Source organism: Cricetulus griseus, chromosome 2, assembly GCF_003668045.3.
Source record: "Cricetulus griseus strain 17A/GY chromosome 2, alternate assembly CriGri-PICRH-1.0, whole genome shotgun sequence".
Classification (NCBI taxonomy): Eukaryota; Metazoa; Chordata; class Mammalia; order Rodentia; family Cricetidae; genus Cricetulus; species Cricetulus griseus.
In genome coordinates, this window is record NC_048595.1 from 386679191 (window position 1) to 386697977 (window position 18787).

At 38.5% G+C, this 18787-nt stretch overlaps 1 long non-coding RNA gene across 1 annotated transcript; it reads left to right on the forward strand.

Annotated features, from left to right (window-relative positions):
* The first annotated feature begins 301 nt into the window (after positions 1 to 301).
* LOC113833557 lies at positions 302 to 11942 on the forward strand. The gene is made up of 4 exons (XR_004768627.1): positions 302 to 3419; positions 3636 to 3719; positions 9371 to 9467; positions 10529 to 11942. It is a non-coding gene; the product is annotated as an uncharacterized LOC113833557 (long non-coding RNA).
* Positions 11943 to 18787: the final 6845 nt, after the last annotated feature.

Genomic DNA, 18787 nt, shown 5'->3' on the forward strand with positions numbered 1-18787 from the left:
CATGTCAATCCCACTTCCCTCTCCCTCTCTTCCTCCCTGCCCCCCACTAACACTCTACCTATCCCATACCATTTCTGCTCCCCAGTGAGGGTAAGGCCTTCCATGGGGGTCTTTAGGGTCTGTCATATCCTTTGTGATAGGGCCTAGGTTCTCCCCCATATGCCTAGGCTGAGGGGGTATCCCTCTATGTGAATGGGCTCCCAAAGTTCATTCCTATGCTATGGATAAGTACTGTTCTCTTCTGCTTCATTTGTGTTGGGATGTTCAGGTCTTGCTGGTGTAGAGTCCCTAGACTCTGGTGGCATCATATTTGTTTTTCTATTGTTGGATGTGTTCTTATGTTGTGGTCTTCCCATCTCTTCTTCCAGTGGGTGCAGGTGGTGTCTCTTCCTCTCCTGGTGTGTACAGGTCCAAGGTTGTCTTCCGATGGGTGCAAGAGGGTTAGATACTCTGATGGGTCTCAAGGTGGGTGCAGCATGTGTGAGGCACTCACTCTCCAGATGGGTGGGAGTGGGACTAGCCCAGCGATCTCTACAGACTCAGGGTTGCTAGGACCTCAGGGGCCAAGTGAACCTGCCTACAGACCCCAGGACAGGAGTTCCCCCAGTTTGTAAGTATTTTATTTCATATTTTTGCATCTATGTTCATAACGGAAAGATGACCTGTAATTCTCTTTCTTTGTTGGGCCTTTGGGTATCCAGGTAACTCTGTATGTATTTTTAAACCATTAATAATGATCTAGGCATTGAGAATAGTGTATTGAGAATTGGTAATATTTGTAGTAAGCTTTGTGATTTTAATTTTGTTTCAATAAAACTACGAACCCACCTAAAACAAAGAAATTGGATGAACTTTAAAAATACCCAAATTAGTAGTGCTGTTTTAAGTGTCTTTCACTAAGACAAAATAACTGTGGTGCTCAACTGTAAGAAGGAAATGTCTATCTCAGGTTTCAAAGTTCTTAGCACATGGATATTAGCCTCTCCTTGAAGTTGAGGCTATAGTGAGACCGTTTACCATGGCCATGAGTATGTGGAACAGCAAGATGCTTTGCTCAAGACCATAAAGGAAAACAATTTTATACTGAGAACTTGTAGAAGGTCCAGCATATATGTACAAAATCTCTCTTAAGTAACATATAAGGGGGTGTGATGAGGATGTTTGCTTCCCAGTGTGTAAAGTTAAGGAATAACTTTTGTCACATAAGGTTCTAAGCTATGAAGACCACCTGTGTGGCTGAACAGTGATTGATAGCTTATGTAAGTTCATACTTTATACCTCTTATTTTAAACATTCTGGGTCCTGCCACAGCCTCTTGACATCCCTTTTAAGATTTGGTAATAAGTGCTTCAACTATAAGTTGAGTTGTCTACAAGTCAAATGTGCATTTCTATTTCTGAATAACAAACATTTTCTTCACTAGAGATTAAAATTAACAACCATTTACATCATATTAAACTTTAAAGTCATAGAATTTTGCCTATTCATTGTGATAAAGCTAGATGGAGGTAGGCTGAATGATAGCAAATACATTAATAAGATATGTATATATGTATGTAGGTAATGATTCTAAGTTCAACTATAATTACTTTGATCATCTGGGCTTGAGTGAAGAGTCCTAAAGCCTTCTGTCTTTTAGCAAGTGTGCATTAGCCAATACAGACAGCCAAAACCATGTGCCCAGCAGTGGTATACTTTGCTCATGGAGAGAGCTTTGCCCATAGAAATTAGCCTTAGAGAAAATTCTGATTAGTTCAGCAAATGAAACAAAAATGGTCAAGCATGCTGCTTTTATAACTGGAGGGATAGTTTCTTTTCTTCTTAGGCAAACTGGTCAGAAATCCCAATGAAATTTCAGTCTTAGTTACAACAGAATAAGAGACATAAAAGCAGCAAGAAGAGCCAAGCCCCTAAAAGACCCAGGTGAAGAGCCCAGCATAAGCTATATAAGGATGCCTTCATGGTGTTCATCTGAGTTAAACTGTGGTGCCTGTGGTGGTATAAACTTTGCATGTGACAGGAAGACAGAGCCATGGAATCCAGTCTTTCTATCTACTTATATTATGCATTTCTCTTCATAATAAAATTGTATTTCTTACGACTTGTAGTGATAAATGCTTTAAATGCTTAGGTGAATGCATTTGAAGTGTTAATTTACTATTTTTGAGATTTACTATATATTCAAAGCTGCCAGGTTCCCCTTGAATAGAAATTAAAATTATCTTCTTCTATAAATCATAAAGCTTATCCTGAATCTTTTAAAGACAGCTTAGCATAGAGGAAATTAAACATGGATAAATGTCCTAGTGGCTAAATTCATTATATACAGAAGTTGTCATCAGGAATAACTACTTAGATTTCCACCCAGAGTAAAAGCGAGAGAATGGCTCCATGCCTCTTTCTAGCATACATTAAATCAAGATCATTTCCTAATTGGTGCTTGGCCATCTAAGATGAATTATATAGAACCTGGGCCATGCATACCATGCTGTTGTCTAAGTTATCTGTGATCAAATTGTGAAATTGTCAGTGTTTTATAGAGGTCTTTGAAAACAAAGGAAGTTTCCAAATAGCTTCCATCCTATCATCATTCATTCCCCAAACAAACCAAACACAGCTATCATGTATTCTCTGCCATTCCCTTCCAGTGTTTTTGGACAGTCAGACTTGAAACAGCTCCTCTCAAGGTCTTTTTCAGGGAATATATATTTTCGGAGATTTCTAAAGATGAAAAATCATCCCAGAATTATTTCAAGAGGTGACATCACCTGTGGAATAGAGACTGACATAGAGTCATCAAATAGATTTGGCATGATGCTTCAGAATAGAGCTAGACAAGTATTTTTACTTTAAAAAATGAATGGGGCACTTTAAAGACATTTCATTTTGCATTGATTCCATTGCATAGAAATTTGAGCGAAAACTCACTGAATAACAATAAAATCTATGTCATTGCTTTTAGTAACAAGAAAACAGTTCTTCCAGAAGTCACAGTAAATTGGTTGTGAGTGTTGGCTTACCTTCTAAAAATGGTGTTTGCATGACTTCAAATAAATAGATATAACCACAGAAAATCAGAGTCGGAACATACCAGGGAGATGTGAAGTTCTGTGACAGTTTTTTTTTTTCATTAGAAAAACTCTTATCACTTTGACCCTCTAGCAGGAGTCTTGGCTTGGTCGATGAAATCACAAAACAAGCGGCTTCATGGCTTCATTCTGAAGTCAAGCTGATGAGACTTGAGACAAGTCTCAAATTCCCAGAGGAACTTGGGCCTTTTTTCCTTTCTTCTTCAAAAGAAAGAAAATTGCTGTTGCCATTAAGGTTCTGTTTTTTCCTCCTTCCCCCACAGCAGTTTTGATTGCAGACTCTTAAGTTTTCACTGCTGAATGAATCTCTGAGTTGGTGACCTAGAAAAGGTAACTAGTTTCTGATAGTATTTACTTAATTTTATTCAGAAAACAGACATAAAGAATCCCAAAACTATAGATTTACCTACAACAAAATTTTCATTTTTGGTCAAAATGCTATATATTTAAAATAAAAATTCTGTTAGAAATATGTGTTTTTTTTAAAAATAAAGGTATATGTACATGTCATTAAACTACCCTTTTTGGTCTTTTTTTTTGAGACAGAATCCTGCAAAAGTAGCTGAGGCTATCCTCATACTCAATACAGCCCTCCCGTCTCTCAAAACTTCCAAGAATGGAAATTTATATGTAAGTGTAATTGATTAATAATTAGACTTTATTTGCACTCCTAGTACTTTAGTTTTTATTATGATATAAAATTAGGGATCAGACTGCTATATTAACCAGAAAGTCATCTTTAAATGTTAAAACAAAGTACTTAAAACAGGAAACTCAAAAGGAAAACATTCTCCCTCCTCCTTGACACACATATACTCTTTAGGAGATTTAAAATCATATACCATTCATTCTCCTGGCAGAGATGGTGGTTTTTACCATGGGTGGTATCTTAATGGTGGTGTTCCCATGGTGGTGGAGAATGTGGAGATGGTTACAGATATGTGTCTTCCCAGTGGGTGGCATCTTGATGGTGGGAGAGTATGAGAAAGAAATCATATGACATGACACAACCCAGAGACTGTGGAAGGTCCAGCCTTTTACAATAATCCACTCACATGGAAACTAACTAGAGTCTGATAAGAAACAACAACCAATTCCTTTAAAAGGTGTTTCTGCTGATGCCCTAGCCACTTTCCAATTGGCCCACTTCTGCAAGAGTCGTTTACCTATTATGTTCTAACATTGAGGTCCAAGCTTCCAGCACATGAGCTTATAGGTGGACACCTTCAAGCCACATATAAACAATAGAAAGAGTTGACAGTCACTATTACATGTATTTTATAGACTAAAATAACTGTGATTGAATTATTTGCCAGTGGTGATACCAATAGCATAAAGAAGGGGTTTATGAATCCAATACCTTACATATTCAATTCTATCTACTTAGCTCTGTTTCTTCCTGCTCTCTAGAAAGAAAACTAGCCTATAGGAGCATTTGGGATTTTATATGCATATTATAAATCCCACATAGAAATTTCTTTCTAGAATATAGCAAGCCAATGTTTGCCTCTTCTAAGGAAATTTTATGCATTCTTTAATAAGATAATTGTGATGACTACACTCAATCACCAAACATGATATTGAGAAACATCTAGATAATTAATAAAACACATTCCTAGGTATGGTTGTGGGGGTATATGAAGAGAAGACAAAGAATGCAAGGAAGATCCCTAATCAAGAAGCTAGGCTAATTGATAACTGCTTGCAGAGGAAATATTAGTTTCTCCAGTGGAGTCTCACTGGGTATACAAAGCACACTTAACCACACTTTACAGCAGGCCCTGAACCCAGCAGTAGATGGCCAATACAAAATGAACTAAGTGGTATATTTGTACTTTCAAATCTCAAGTTGCTTTGTTGGGCTTTTTTTTTCCTACTGGTCTTTTGCTTATCTATTATGGCATTTGATTTTGTGTTTCTATAGGTTTTGTTTTGTTTGTGTTTCTTTTGCTTTCTCTTTGTTATTTTTTTTAAATTCTTGTTTGTTTGCCTGAGGGGCAGGGGTAGAGTTAGGTGGGTAAAAATGTAGGGGGGGGTCTGGGAGGAGCAGGGGGAAGGGAAACCATGATCAGAATATATTTAAAAACTTACTTTCAATAAAAAGAAAGATTGAAGGAGACTGGTATGTCAGCTGTCAGCATGATGTACAACCTTGGTGCCTTTGTAAAGCAACTTTTGTGTGAGGAAACATTTCCCGGAAGATTTCACCTCAGTGATGCCGGTCTTTTTTTAATCAATGCTGATTTTTCAGCTCCAGCTAAGCAGCACCAATTGTCCCAGTAAAGCAAAAGTTTCACTTCAACGATGCTGGTCTCTTGTTAATCACAGCTGATTATTCAGCCCCAGCTGACCAGAATCACAGATTTTAACTTAAAATATGAAATGCTTCCAGTACAATCTTTAAATGTTCGAGAATCAACTTCCTTCTGGTGTTATGATAAATCTTTCTGCCAAAAGCTGCCTGAGCCCCACCGCCACATGTGAGCTTTATGTCAGCCGCCTGCCAGAGTTAGGCCCAAATGAATACACAGAAACTTGTATTAGGTACAAAGCTGCTTGGCCAATGACTAGGATTCTCATCTGTTAGCTCAGTCTTAATTATCATAAATCTATATATTTTATAAGACTTATCTTATCAGATGCCTTATTGGCATCCCTCCTTGCCGGTGGATCACATCCTGCCGCTGGAGGAGGCAAACGGGAAAAACGGGATGCTTCCTATTTCTCCTTTGCTTAAATATGAGTCTCCTTGCTATGTCACTTCCTGCCTGGATCAGCACTTCTCTACTACATTTCCCAGAATCCTCTTTGACTTCTAGTCCTATCTAACTGCCTATCTCATTGGCCAAACAGTATTTTATTTAACAATCAGTAAGATAAACATACACAGTTCATTCACCATCATACACAGTACATTCCCCATTACTCTGGAACTTCACAAGCAGGGTCTTCATCATCTGCGTTTCTCCCAACACTCTTATCTTCCAAGATCCCACGGAACAGCCCACCAAACTCTGAACATTCAATTTCTAGGGTTTTCTAGCCAAGTTCCCTAGTCCTTTCACTTCTCCTCAAAACAACGTGGTGAGGACTGTCACAAAAGTAACCCACAATTCTGGTGACAATTTCTGTCTTAGGCAGGGGTATTATTGCTGGGATGAAATGCTGTGACTTAAAGCAATTTGGAGAGAAAAGGTTTTATTTGGCTTATACATCTACATCACTGTTCATCACTGAAGAAAGTCAGAGTGGGGAATCCAACAGGGCAGGAGTTCATGTACAGGCAGTGGAGGGGTGCTGTTTGCTGGCTTGCTCAGTCTGCTCTCTTATAGAAGAGAGAACCACCAGCCAGGGGTAGCTTCATCCACATTAGGCTGGCCCCTCCCACATCAATCACTAATTAAGAAAATGTCCCAAAGTCCATTTGTGTACTAGGGGTAAAAACTGATCCACTACCAGTGGCCCCATAGATAGTCCAGACATCCAAAGTGGCCTCCTTGTTCAGGGGGTCTGGAACAGTGAGGGATACTCTCTCAGCTTAGACACACTGGGGAGGGTCTAGGCCCTGCTCCAAATGCTATGACAGACTCTGAAGATCCACCATGGAAGGCCTCCTTTCCCTGGGGAGCAGAAAGGCGTTGGGACAGAGCGTCAGTGGGGGCCAGGGGAGGAGGGTAGGGAGAGGGAACTGAGATTGACATGTAAAGGAAGTTTGTTTCTAATTTAAATTAAAAAAAGAAAATATCTTAAGACAGAAAAAAAAATAAGGGATTTGCCTACAGCCTAATCCTAGGAGGCATTTTCTCAATTGAGGTTCACTCCTCTCTGATGACTCTAGCTTGTGTCAAGCAGACAAGAACTGAACCAGCCATCAGAGCTGCATTGTTTTCCCTTTATGCAGTCCATAGAAGCAGTGCTAGAGAAATTGTTGAGAGTCTGGTGCACAGAAAGAGTCCTTGTCCTCATTTCCTGCATAGACTCTGGGGGGAAATGGGCCTAATGTATAGGAAATAAAACTGCATGAAGTGGCTCAGCTGACTCAGGACAGAGAAGTGTGGTCAGAAGAGGACAGTCAGGTTGTTGCTCTTGAACTTTCCTGCTACAAAGACAATTAAGACTAGGTTTACCAGTCTGCTAAAGGGCTGAAAGGCAAGGGTATAAAATGGCTTGAAGTAAACCATGTGTGATGGGCAGTTTAATCAAAGAGCTGAATTGGAGGCATGGCAGAAGCTCATGGAGCTGCCAGCCTTGGTATGCACAAGGATGAAAGACAGCAGAAGGAACATACACAATATATCCCGGGGCAGTTGGCTCAGTGGACAGAATGCTCCATGATCTTGGCAATTGCAAATGGTAGTCCTATCTACTATAGCATCTGAGACCTATGACGGCAAATAAGAGGGTACTGACTGAGCAAGAGGAGTTTGCTTGCTAGCTCATCCTAAGATCCAGAGAGAATCTAGAAGCCTCAACACCCAAGCTACAATCCCCCAAGGGCTAAACCTCTGTCATGGATCAGTACATGATTTTAGGGTAAGGAGCAGAAGAGATGATTCTGCTTCCAACACTATTTCCTCCTAGTTGGTTGTTTAAGGTACACAAGAAGGATAACATCATCAAAATGAAGGCGCTGCTCTCAAGTTAAATTTCTCTGGCCATCTGAGTTGTACCAGAATAAACAGGTTCAGCTCTGCTCTTCATGATGTGTGATGTCTGTAGCATAAAGCTATGGTGCTCATGATTAGAGAGCTGTAATAGTAAATCTACAGTACTGATGTCCAAAGTTGAAATGGGAGAAGAAAACTGCCGAGGAAGCAGGGAACAACAGGGACAATTGAGGAGAGCTGCTTTTTATTCTCTTATTCGGGTGCTATTTTCAGGAAACAGGTGAAATTCTATAGAGACAAATGCTATGGGAGAGAAAACAAATAAATGAACCAACCAAAAAATGTGGTTGGTCTTTGATTTAGCAAAGGTACATGATTTAGGAAAGTCACAAGAAAAGTTAAGAGTCCAAGATAGTACAAAGTACAATTTACACTCAGCCTGAGAGCCAGTAGGCAGCAAGAAACATCCTTCCTAAAGAAAATCTGCCACGGAGGAGAAGGAAGATAGTATGTTTGGAAAAATCGCAGAGAAGGGAGATGTGCAATAGGTTTGCCAGGGCGCCAGTGGAATAGGTAAGGGCCTCGACCAGAATTATTTTGGTTGAGTGCAGTCATGGAAGACAGACGCAGGAGTACATGCTGCACTGTCCTTTGTAGAAAGTTAAAAAATCAAGCAGGAAAGGTCTGCATTACCCAAAAATCCAGCAAATGATCACCCATAACAGAGGGGGTTTCTGAAAGGTTGGTAATATATGCTTCTTAAACTCTGTGCTGGTGGTATTAATGTTTGGAGGACAGAGGCAAGAGGCACAGCTCCCCTGTGTCACATGCAACAACCTGAAGGGTTTTCCAGATCTTGACTCAGCCCAAAACAACTTCCGTGGCTTTCAGGACTAGTTAGTATAAAGCAGAGTCGGCTGTAATGATGATGGTTCAATATGGACTTTAGCACAGTGGTTCTCTAATGCTGCCATCCTTTATTACGGTTCCTTGTGTTGTGATCCCCAACCATAGAGTTATTTCATTGCTACTTCATAACTTTAATTTTGCTACTGTTATGAATCATAATGCAAATATCTGAAATGCAGAACCTTGAAAGGATCATTCAACTCATTCTTGACCCACAGCAAGAGGGTTATGAAGAAGATTGTGGGCATGGCCTTCTCTTTTCCTCATTCATATCATTTAATGAGGTTTTTTGTTGCCTTTTGCTTTTTTTTTTTTTTTTTTTTTTTTTTTTTTTTTTTTGAGACAGGGTTTCTCTGTGTAGCCCTAGCCCTAGCTGTCCTGTAACTACCAGGCTGGCCTCAAACTCCAAGATCTGCCTGCCTCTGGGATTAAAGGTGTGCACTACCACTGCCAAGCTGATTTTAGTGAGTTTCAAAGTTATTATCTTCAAAGCGTTGTTAAGGAATTTGCATGTGACCACTGGGTGGTTCCTAGGGTATAACAGACACTATCCCAGTTGATGCCGTGAAACACTCAGGGATGCAGGAGGGTAGGCTAGCTTTACTGTAAATGAAGTTAACAACACTTTTGTTTGAGAGTCTTGGGCCTTGGCGAATCTCTTGAAGTTCTAATTATCTTTCCAGAGTGACATCAAAGATCCCGTGTAGACCATGATGCCAGTCTGAGGCTCGCTCACACAGCCTTTCTCTTTTCCTGTAAATGCAGGTTCATAGCAGATGGAAAAGGAAAGAACACACCCTGTATTTCAGCTTGCCACTTCTACTCATGGGGAGAAGGATCAAGAAAGCTATGCCTTTGCTAAGTAAGCAGCTTTGGCCATTTTTCCTGTTCTGGCCACAGAAACCAGAAGCAGGAACAAAAACAGACATGATACCTACCCACGAGAGACAGAAACCTTGCTCACTGTAAAGGACACAAAATTTGACAATTAACCCACTAACTTCTCTCCCAGTTACTTCATGTAATAGGAAGATAGCTTTCCTCTCAAGTTTTCAAAATACACGGCAGATGGCAAGATTTGGCCAGAACCAAAAGGTTCTTACATATAAGTCAGATTATTACATGGTATTTTGCATGTAACAGAAATAATCTATCATGTGAAGACATATACTAATATAAGAGAACATTAATACATAATTATTCAAACAGCTCAGTTAAAGAAATGTAAGAAAAGATGTTGCAAATCATTGTCTTGTGAAACTGTATAAGTCCTGATAAGCATACATAATCACCATATCAAGGGGAATTCCACTGTTACCTTAATTATTATCTAGTCAAAGCATTTTTGTCTTTGAATGGTAATTATTGTTTTAAATATTAAATCAATTAATTTGAATTATATGTTCACACACATATACTTTCATATATATGTAAGAGGTGAGTTCACAAACAACAAAAATTAGAAATTGTTTTTGGAACAATGATAGTTACTACATTGAAGTAACACTACATTTAGTGTAAACATGGACATTTTGAAAGCAAAGAGAACCTGCTTGTTCGTAGCTCATGTAACTCTGGATGTGAATTTATTTGCATTGTAATGAAATTTCATATTTGACTTACTCTTGGAGGTTCCATTCTTGTAACTGAAATTAAGTATTGCATTCTTCTCCATGATTCAAATGTTTTTATTTCTCACTCATAGGAGAGCCTGGTGAGTGCATCCCTAATGACACATACTTGCAGATTCTCAACTGTAACTTGAGTAAATATGGCATTGGGAAATAATCATTTCTCAAATCATAACATCACATGATGTTAATATCTATCTTGATATTAATCATTAACAGCAGAGAAATGCAATAACAAGTTTTTATTAAAGTCACATTTCACAAGTCTATTGTTTTTTTTTTTTCAAAACAGATTTGGGAAAACCTGAATCCTGAGATTTGATGGACTTAATTATAGAAGGGCACCTGCCACTTCTTCATACACGTGTGAACATGCTGTCAAGTCATATCTTTACATTTTCTGCAGGTCTAGAAGTAAAATGGATGAGTGACCTAAGACTGTGAACCATGAATTATCTTTGTAGTTTTGTGGGAACTTTTGCTGTCGATGAAGGCATTATTCCTGACTAGTGTGCTATGCAGGAATGTTAATGGCTGTCGAACAAACTGTGGGAAGGAATGATGAAGAGATGAGTCTTTGTTACTCATGTCACACATGTCACCTCCACTCATTTGTACTGTCAAAGCCAGTCACATAGAAATTCAAGTAGTCATAAGCCTAGAACTTTTCAATTATTTTTTTCTTTCCCCAAGTCTTCATTATCTTGTTATCTGAAACTGTGCTGAGCAGGGCATTGTGATGGTATATATTTAACATGCTGCTGCAACAAGAAGTGAACTTATTTTAAACTTCCTGATACTTTGGGGCTTTAAGTAAAAGACAAATCTAGAATTGTCTATCTAGACAATTTCCTGGAAGATCTTTCCAGACCAGAGACCAGAAGTGATTTTCTTTTCCTCTAACTGAAATAGTTTGATATCTGATGTTCAGAGAATTTTCCAAATTAAATATTAGGAAAATTATTTTAAAATGACTTAACATTTGGACTGGAGTTTTCCCAAAGGAGACACATTACTAACAGAATATATAATGTTGGAACATCTTATTCATTAGGGAAGTTCAAATTTCGTTCCAAGATATATTCAACCAAAAGAAATAAAATCATGTGTCTCTAAAAGGACATATCTCTGCAGATGTTCCTAACAGTTTTATAAAAGTGTTCACCAATATTTGAAGATCACAACTGCATTTTTCTTTATGACAAACAAAATTCCTTTATGTTTATGTGCCACATTCTTGTTATCTATTATTCAGCTGATGGACATCTAGCTTTAGTCTGTCTCCTAACTATTGTGAAAATGAGGTGATGAACATGGCTGATCATGTATCTCTGTAGTAGGTTAGAGATGCCTTTGGGAATATGCCCAGGATTGATATATCAGGGTTTTCTGGTAGATCAGTTTCTATCTCTTGAGAGATCTCTACACTGATTTCCAGTGGTTAGTCCCTTACCAACTGTGAATAAGTGTCTCATTTCTCTCACATACTCACTATCATTTGTTGTCATTGTACTTACTGATGAGCTACTATGTTTAGGATACTTCACAGAAATAAACACGTAAAGTACTAATCTTCATAAATTTCAGTGTCAATGAGATAATTGCCATAATTACAATAGCAAGTCTATTTATCTTCTCCAAAATCCTCCAGGTCTCTTTGTGGGATTTTTTTTGGATCCCACTTAGTTTGCATTCCACCTGTCTGAACTTACCCACCACTCCACTTCATAGCATCATTATTTTAAATATATATGAATTGAAGAATACAGCATATATCAGTTTTCCTCAGACTTCTTTCATGTGGCATACTTTTTTATTTATCCATGAGTTTTAGTTTTGATAACTCTTCCATCTAATCGCTGAGTGACATTTCATTATTTACACATACTTTAATTTATTGTGAGAATTTATAATTAAAAGAAGGAATCAAAAGGGAGATAGCCTTTGTGGCTAGACAAAGCTCCTCCTAGAAGCTATGGGTCATTAAGATAAACCTTGGTGGCAGATATGAGATGCCCCCTTCATGGTTATTGGTCAAGGAACCCGAAGAGTCCCCCAAACAATACAGCCTATTGTCATTAATTCTTTTGGTTGTCTACAGACCCTACTGCAACAAGCTTTCTTGTTGGACTATCTTTGAACCACCAGTCTGCAAATAATGACCTGGAGACTTATTATTAATTATGAAAGCTTGGCCTTAGCTTAGGCCTTTCCCCAAGTAGCTCTTATAGCTTAATGAATCCATATTTTTTAAAATCTACATTCTGCCACATGGCTTAGTTACCTTTTCTTCATAAATGGCACATCCAAGTTGCTCCGTGTTTACTGGTGAAATCTTCGTACCTAGATTCCTCCTTTCAGTTTCTTTCTCTCTCTCTCTCTCTCTGCTCTGGAAGTCCTGCCTATCTATTGGCCATTCAGCTTTTTATTACACCAGTCACAGCAACACATCTTCACACAGTGTACAAATATCTCACAATACCCTACCCCTGAAAATACCACACCTTGTGGTTGTATGATAATGAGATACCCACCTGGAACTGAACTAAGAAGCTTCCTCCCTGCCAAGTAGCTTTTATAGAACTGTAAAGTACAAAACAGGCTTCTGAGGGAGAACAGGCATCACTGAAAACTACCAACCTGCCAGGCAAGATATGCATATTTGGCCAATAGTGACACAGCTGTTGTGGAGATAACCAATCTATCTCACAGAAAGAAATTCATACCTGGTACTATAAACCTATTCAAAAGCCCATGGCAGGCAGGAGTCATGGGTCCTGGGTTAGGTAGATCAATTCTGTTTAGCTAAACTGACACAGATTCAAACTGCTTCCTACATGTATGTGTCATTTCCGCAGAAAATGGCCACTCTCAGCCTCAATTAGAAAACATTTTTTTTCAGCAAGTAGTGATAAATAGAGTCATGGTTGTTGTGTTGTTAGGGTTTCTATTGCTGCAAAGAAACACCATGAACAAAATCAAGTTGGGGAGGAAAGGATGTATTCAGTTTATACTTCCATATCATAGTTCATCATTAAAGGAAGTAAGAAAAGGAACACAAACAGGGCAATAAACTGGAAGCAGTTACTGATGCAGAGGCCATGGAGGGGTACTGCTTACTGGCTGGCTCTCCATGGCTTGCTCACCCTGCTTTCTTATAGAACCCAGAACCACCAAACCAGAGATGGTACTACCCATAATGTGTTGGGCTTTCCCCCATCAATAACTATTTAAGGAAATGCCTTACAGACCTGCCTACAACCCAATCTTATGGAGACATTTTCTTAATTGAGGTTCCCTCCTTTTAGATGACTTTAGCATCTGTCAAATTGACACAAAAGTATCCAGCACAGCTGTATAAAGTGTTGAGAATAATTGTGGAAGCTGGAGCAGAAAGACTGTTCAAATAGGAATATAGAGAAAAGGGTCAAGAAATACCATTCTCTGAGAAGTACACAGCCCCATTGCAATTTTGAGGACTAAACAGCTATGGATTACTGTACTAGGTCTGCATAAGAATGGATCTATCAACAGCCAGACAAGAATGTAGGAGGGACATGGAGCCTTATCCCTCCCTACTGAACTATTTCCTATGGACAGCTTCAGGAAAATGGAAAATCATTCTTTCAGTTGTGTATCTACTGATGACTCCAACAAAGTCTATTATATAGCTTCAATCCAACTGTCACATAGGTGGTCCACACTAAAGTAAATGGGTCATAAAACAAAACAAAAAGTCATTAATTGGGGAAGAGTCATGATAAGGAGGAGGGAGAATTGACAAGTGTGTTCACTGACCTGTGAAGATCTGTCTGTGAGACCTGGGATCTGAGGACATGAGAAAATGGGGCAGACTATAGTCTAATGCTGTAGACAACTTTACTTCAGTTTTGGTGTATATTTATATATGAATTTAACAAAAAGTAGGAAGGTTGGTTGAATTCAGAAAAACATGCAAACTCCAGTAGACTAAATATTAACAGAGTAGCCCTTTCCTAGAACTTTCTCAGGACCAGACCAATTTAAACACAATTGCCAGGCATATACACATTATATCTGGGGAAGCATGAAAGCAATGTAGAGGCCACATCCAGATTCAGCGTACACGGGGGACATCACAAAGCATATCCTTTCACCAGACTGGGTTCTACAGTGATGTTCTGACATCCAACAAGAATAAACATGTCTTATAAGTTGAATGTAAATGCTTAACACAGTAGGCAGAAAATCACCCCCAAGAGCAGTCCAGGGAACAAAATGCACCTGAAGTAAAAGGCCCTCTGCCTTTTTTTCCTGAAGCCTCTCACAGTTCCTCAGGGTATTGCTCACCATGCATCATTCTTTTGACAGTGTTCCAATAAAGGGTAAGAGAGAAATGAGATAGGATTGGGACAGAGAATAATTACAATGGATCACATATTTCTATAAAATTATCAAATAGCTAATTTAACAAAGAAAAATATTAAAATTTCCGTACAATCTATACTTTGCAAAAACAAAACCAGTAGATGTTATTGGATATAAATTATAAAAAAAGGTTTATCTTCCAACAGTGCAAACAATCCTTATAAGTACAAAATACAATTAAAAATAACACAACAAAAAGCAAAGGTAGGCAACTTTTGTTTTTAATCATCTAAACATATTTCCTTTCTTTCTTCTATAGTTTCAAAGAGCATTAACCAATAACTACTTTTCCTGATGTGACACTGAACAACTGCTACTTCTATATCTAATGAGTCCCTTTGCTATCGCTCACACAAGATTTCATCTAATAAAAATCCTTTCCCTTATTTCCCAAAGACAAGCATGCTTGTTGAAAACAAAACGAGGATAAATGAAAGTACACACACACACACACACACACACACACACACACACACACACACACACACTCATTTATCCTGGGCTAAAATGGAAGTGCAGTTTTCAAAGATGTCAAATGGTGGAGGATAATTTAGAGTGTACTTATGTCCACATAACTCACAGGGGATGGGAAGAGAAAGCATTGTTTTCTTTTGTTTCTAACTCTCCCCTTTTTAATACAATGTGCAGCTCACCACTCATCATTATTCTGATGTTCGAATCTGCTAAAGACTACAGCTGCTGGGCACTCTAACTCATCTAAATCACCTGGCAAATACATGCAGGTTGGCACTGAGATTTTTCTAACTGGTGTGGGAAAAACAGTGATCCAAAGGCACACAGGTTACACTGTGTATTTCAGAATTCACCAGGGCTTTGTTCTTCACTCACTGCTCTTCAATCAAGTCTCTCCAGCTGCTAAGAGCAATGCCGCCCAGTGTGTTTGTGTTTGAATAACCACCCAGTTGGAACAGAATCAGATTTGAATTCAGTTTTCAGTCAATGGCATTAAGGATTGATTTGCATACCTCAGTTAAAATTATTACTAATTAACAATATTTTTTAACTAATTTGATTCTAGTCACCTTTCTGTTGCTAAGTGATAAAGAGGATGAGATCCCTTACCATGGTAAGGCAGATTGTGTGTAGAGGATTTGAAGAATCCAAGATAGGAGGGTGAACCCAGGTAAGGAACATAACATTTTTTATGAGTTGAAGGAAGGAATCTGACTGGACACAGGTAGAAAACTTAACTATTCTAGTATTTAAATTAGAGTGGCAACATGAACTTAATTTTATTGTTAATAGTGGCATTTGAAGAAATTACATCATATATTTTATTCTATAGGATATATATCCCACTGTTTTGTAAAATATATCTCATTGACAAGAAACTGAATGATCTTCATTCTGAAATAGCTCTATATCAAAATTCTGAAAACAAATGTTTCAGTATCAGGTCACAGCGATGCAGTTGAGAATATTCCATTCATTGGACAGTGTTGACTCCAATTATTTCTCTTTACTTCTTTCTACTATGTATAGCATGAAAACATTACCCAATGTGCCTTGAGCTGACATGGTTTTAGTTTAACACCCAGATCAAACTTCTCTTTAGCACTACAAGGCCAATAGCTGAGATTTGCCTTGGTGTGCAGACCATAGCCAGCTGTGGCAATTTCCCCCCCAAGTTATTCTGAGTAGAACAGTGGGAAGCTATCCCTAACATTATTCTGGTACTATGTGATCATGCATAATAGTGTTTTTGAGGGGGAGTCATCTTCAAATGAGCAGCACCCACACTAAGTCCACCAGTGAGTAGCAGATTTTCTATGTATCTTCATTGCTTAGTGGAGTGTTGCAATCAGTGAAGGTCCTCTGATTGAGGACCTCTTTTGAAGTAATAAAGGAAGTTCCTCAAATCTGAGAAAATCAAATAAAAAATTTGGCTTTATTTTACATTTGTAGATGTTAGAGAGTACCTTAACAAAAACCCTTTTCTATAGCAAAAGCCTACCTAATGGTAGGCACATGTCTCTGGATGGCACCTCAGTTTTTAAACTAGAGGGTCTTAAAGCTGCAGTTAAACTCTAGACTGCTTGTATGAGGCATTCAGTCTTAACAAAATCTAGCAAAGTGCAATAGTGCAGAATTCTTTTCAGGCAGCTCTCATCAAAATGTACTTTTTTAAAATAGTTGATTGTTGTTATTTTTTAATCTGGCTGTGAATATCAAGAGTCATAGGATGCTCAGGGCATCCACAGTACTCTGATTTTCCTAAGGTCTCACTGAATGCTTTGAACATGACAAGCTTTTGGTTAATGCTTTGTGCTGCTGGTTCTAATAGCAGTTCCATCAAAACAAATCTTTACCAAGTGGCAGTTTCCAGGTTAACTTCTCAAAGGGTTTGTCACTTACATTTGCATGAAACACTAATTAGACTTCCTGTGATCTTGAAGCTAACTGAATGTCCTTCTAGAAAAGAAAACAGAATAATCAGAATGATTATACTCACACAGAGACTTCCGTTTCGTTTGTCAGTTGAAATTCTTAGCATATCTAATACAGTTGGGGAGAATTAAGTCTGGTAAGTACTGATAAGTGTTTGTTGTAGACAAACCTAACAACTGTCACAACAGTGATTTGAGGTCAGCACTGCCACAGGCATTGTTGTCTGGGAGGAACCCTGAGGACCAGAGAGAGTCTCATGTCTTGGTATCTTTCTGCCACTATCACAGAATCTGAGATGTAACAGATGAGATGAACAATGGGAAGGTTAACTTTTAAACTGGGTGGTGGCGCATGTCTTTTATCCCAGCATTTGGGAGGCAGAGGCAGGTAGATGTCTGAGTTCAAAGTCAGCCTGGACAGACAGTTCCAGGGCAGCTAGAACTAACTTTTTTCCACTAGAAGCCCCTTTCCTTTGGACTGATGAATACACAATGTGGTAGGACTTCATGGCAGAGAAAAACTACTCAGCTCATGACAAAAGAGAAAGAGAATGACAACCCCATCTGTTTCCTTCAGGGCCACATCCCCCACGACTTGATGATCTGACAGAAGGACTTCATAGAAATTCCACCACTTTCCAATATTGCATGCCAGGACCAAACATACAAAACAATCTAATGCATGACCATTTGGGGGATATTAAGTGCCTCAGAAGTAACATCTCATGGTATTCAGCTGTGTACATGAAGATGATGGCTTGGAAGCCTGGGAAGGTGTCATATGAACCCAAAGAGGAGGAAATAGCTTTGGTTCCTCCACTTGGGTCCTCATTATGTTTATTTCCATAGGGTGATTCTTCCTGAGGGAGTGACCATTGCTTTGTCCATAATTGTGTTTTGTGACTCTTGGAACCTGCTTCTCATGGAGACAGAGTATGACCAGAGAACAGTTGTTTCATGGAGCACTCTTTCCTGTTGGAAGTTTTAAAGATAAATGAACAAGGTACCAATTAATAGGCCTCCTCAGCTGTGATTTGTTTTCTGGCTTTTATTTTCTTTTCTAATTCTTTTATTGCTTGCTATGGTTCTTTCCTTTTCGTGCTGCCACTGTTTGCTGTCAGTTCCTCACACGGTTTGACTATCTGCATTCTGGCCTTCAATGGTCTTCTTCAGTACAGTTAAATACAGCAAACTTTGTTACTATATAATTCAAAATTTAAATAAACGATATATTATGCTTTTATTGCTTTCCATTTGCTTTTTATATGTTTTCATTCTTTTGTTTGCATTGAAAGTCAATCAACTTTCCTCTTGTGAGTGGTGATGGTGGGTGGTTCTAAGTGTTCATTACTGTGGCCATCCAGCTGCCAGAGCAGCAGGTATTCATTAGTTCACTTTCACTGTGGCTATTTGAAGCGTTACTTTTAACAAGGATTCACTCTTCATCATCTAGACTCCATTTTGCCACCTTTTTATTCATGTATTGACATCAAGAATTTTAATTTTAGAGATTAGTCAATTTGTATTATCTGCATGAATAAATTGCCCTTATTGGTTTTCAGTTTTGCTAGTGATTTATGCTTATTTTCTATATGAAACTGCTCTAAACTTATAAGCCTGGATTAATAATATTGATATTGATTCATTTTTAAAGGGATAGATATGTGAGCTTTAAATTTTTTTTCTTGCCTCAAAAATAACCCCTCAGTTATGTCAGAGTGAAGGGGGTAGGAGGC